Source organism: Alligator sinensis, unplaced genomic scaffold (assembly GCF_000455745.1).
Source record: "Alligator sinensis unplaced genomic scaffold, ASM45574v1 scaffold743_1, whole genome shotgun sequence".
In the NCBI taxonomy this organism is placed as follows: Eukaryota; Metazoa; Chordata; order Crocodylia; family Alligatoridae; genus Alligator; species Alligator sinensis.
The window spans coordinates 18,988-22,293 of NW_005842512.1; the positions used below are offsets into that span (position 1 = coordinate 18,988).

Genomic DNA, 3,306 nt, shown 5'->3' on the forward strand with positions numbered 1-3,306 from the left:
CCTTACCCTTGTGGTGCAGCAGGATTTGGGCGAGCAGGTAGATGCCCTCCCTGGCCTGGCAGCTGATGTCTGCTGCTGGGTGACTGAGGGACAGACACAGCTGGGCCGCGGTGTCACCCATCTGGGGCATGTCGGGCGAGTCCTAACAAGGCGGAGAGGGGGAGGGAATGCATCTGCGTCCTACCTTGCATCATACATACTCTTCCCCAGCCTGGGTGTCTCTGTCCATCTCCTCCTGCTGCCCCATGCCGAAGGATAGGTCAGGCCAAAACAGCTAGTGCCAGAGCATTCAAGCCCTCTGTTCCCATCGCAGCCTGGAGCCAAGGGACTCAAGTTGGTTCCCTGGAGGTCTCCCTGTACTGCGGCTCCAGGAAGACCAGGACCAAATGTGACACTGCCCGGAGCAGGGTAATCACATGGCAGCCTCAAAAGACCCTTGACTCCAGGGACCCCTTATCTCAAACTGCAGGAGGAGGGAAACAGCAAAGCAGAGAAGGGTGCTGCTGCTCCTCATGGCCTTCGCCCTGTCTATGGCGTCAGGAGACTGCAGCCAGGATGTCAGGTGCTGTGGGAGAAACAAGGTCAATGGCCACTGGCCCCTGCAGTACCCACGAGCCCATGCCCTTCCTCTGCCTCGAGCCTATCTTGGAGGTTGGAGGATCTGCTGCATGGTCCGAGGCTCTGAAAAGAGCTCTCCAGGCCTGGTACAGACAATACAGATGCCTCAGGACAAACCTCTCTCTCTCCTGACAGGGCAGGGATGCATCCCTGAGGATAACTGAGGCTCAGTACCATGCAGCCCGGGGCTGCACCTGCCAGGGGCTGGTGGGCAGGACTGTGTAGGGGGAGGAGGACTGACCCTGACATAAAGGCTGTTCTGTTTTGGGGACGTCAGGCAGATCTTCAGGGTGGTCTGCAGCAGGCACGACTCCATGGCTGGCTCCAGGGCTGGCTTCAGCTTGCTGTTAGGAGAGAGGAGTCTGTGTGAGCCAGAGCTCTGAGGGGCTGGTGGGGGCACTGCTCTGGGCTGGACAGAGGTGGTGGAGTCAGCACCAGGTGGCAACAGTGAAGCAGGAGATGACAGGTGGTTATGACCCGTCTGAAGTCTCCCAGCCCATCAGCATCAGGCCTGCAATAGAGCCCCCTCTCCCGCTGCCCCTGTGACCCTGCTGCCCTCCTCCAAGACCCCCACAGCTATCCTCTCTTCAAGGCCGTCCTGACACCCCTGGAGGGAAATACCTCTCCAGCCAGGAGAAAGAGATGCCCCTGCTCTTTTGCAAAAATGTACGATGGCCACTGGGGCTATGTGATTTGGGTGGGGTGGGCGAGTAACTCTGACCAAGGCCAGAGGCAATATCAGGGCTGGAAGTGTTGGGCAGGGGCACCAGTACCTGAGGCTGCCGATGGCAGCCATGCTGTAGCACAGGGTCCTATTTGGCTCTTCATCCTGTGTCGCTGTTTCCATCAGGCCCTGGGAGACCCAAAGATGATGTGAGATTAGGGCCACACAGGTCACAGGCCCGTCCTGCAGGGGAGACCACCCAGTGCTCCAGGCACAGGCAGATGGATCGTGCTCGCTATGGCAGGACCCCTCCCACATTTCCCTCGCACCCACGCAACCAACGTGGCCAGCCCTCCCCTTCCAACTCCCTCTCACACATACCCCTGGACCCAACCGCTCACACCCTGATCCCACCTCAGCTGCCTTCCAGATGCAGGATTCACTCACTGTCCTGTATGGCTTTAGCCCAGAATTTCCCTTCCCCGTGCTCCCTCGTCAAGGCCCAGGCATGCCTGCCCTCCCCTGTGTGCGCCCTGCCTTCCTGGCCTGGGGAGCCCCTGTCTCTTCTCCCTCATACTCCCCACAGTGCCCAGTGCTTGGCCAGGCTCACCATGATCTTCTGTAGCAGGACCACTTTGCAGGTCTCCGGCTCCAGGGTGTCCTCTCCCCTCTGCTTGGTGGCTCTGCAGAGTGTGGGGATGGCGAGAAGGAAGCGCTCTCCATGCTCCTTGTCCTGCATCCCCCCGGAGCGGGATAGGAGGAAAGATAGGGTGTTGGCCAGGGACCTTCCCATCCTGCCCAAATCAAATGTGGGACTAAGACCCCTTGGATGCCCCCCGTTCCTTGCACTGGTCTCCTGCTGGGGAAGCAGAGTGAGAAGCAGAGGCGGCATCTGTGATGGGAGGCTTGCTGTCAGACCAGTGCACACAGGTGGATGTGTCAGAGCCCGTGGGCTGAGGGTCTCCACTGGGGAGGCTTGGGGTTATATGGGCATCTGTGATGGGAGGCTTGCTGTCAGACCAGTGCACACAGGTGGATGTGTCAGAGCCCGTGGGCTGAGTGTCTCCACTGGGGAGACTTGGGTTCATATGGTATGACTGCCATAAAGGCTGAATTTTGGGAGTCAAGGGTGGTCTGGCGGCCAGTTCCCTTAGGAGACTTTTCTACCTTTCCTTGGCCCTGGAGGTGCAGTATGATGTCTGTGAGGGCTTCTTCCTCCAGCATCAGCAGGTCTTCATCCTCCTGCTCTTCTTCCCCTTCCTCGCCTTGCCTGGAAGGGAATCACTTCACAAGGATGAAAAGAGAGAGGGTGACTGCTGCTGCAGCTTGGAGGGTGTAAAGGGTCACAGGGGGTGCAGAGATGCTTTCATCTTCCTTCTGGAGCCCAGGGCCCTGTGCCAGAGCAAGTAACACACAGCCTCCCCATGTGCCGACTCTGCATTTTCAACCTCATGCCCCCATTACTAAGCGGGACCAGACTGTCCCTGCTTCCCCGGCAGCTGCTGGCCCTGCACTGACCATGGTTCCCCCTAAGTCAAACCCCACGGCACCCTCCTGCAGGGAATGGTGCCCATGACACTGGGATCACTGGAGATGTGTGGCTCAGGCCCTTTGTCCTGGCTAAGATTTGACTGCGTAATGCTGGGGATGGATGGATTGGTCTGAGTGAGCCCATTGTTCCCAGGTTTTTGGCACCCAGGCTGTCTCTTCACCTTTCATGGTGGTGCCATAGGGCGGGTTGCTCCTGGACTTCACAGAGCTCTCAAGGTCTCCCCGGGAGGAGCTGGAGCTGAGGCTGGGGCTCGGGCAGGGCTTGCTGACCTCCTGCCCCAGGGAAGCTGGGTCCCCCTCCGTGACAGTGCAGGGGGCCGCCTCCTCTGGCCTGGTTTCAGGGCACAGCTCCTGGTGGCTGGATGCCCTGGGAGGAGAGCTGCACAGCAGCCCTGCCTGGTGCTTATCCTGTGCTGGGTCCTGCCTGTCCAGCCGGAGCCAGGGCCACCTCCCTGCTTTCTGAGAGGGCTCCT

At 59.6% G+C, this 3,306-nt stretch overlaps 1 long non-coding RNA gene across 1 annotated transcript in view; it reads right to left on the reverse strand.

The window, feature by feature from the left end:
• The window catches only part of LOC112551566, a 1,182-nt gene extending 995 nt beyond the window's left edge, over positions 1–187 (reverse strand). Inside the window, exon 1 of the long non-coding RNA XR_003095867.1 lies at positions 7–187. This is a non-coding gene — a long non-coding RNA (uncharacterized LOC112551566). The remainder of the gene's footprint in view (positions 1–6) is intronic.
• Positions 188–3,306: the final 3,119 nt, after the last annotated feature.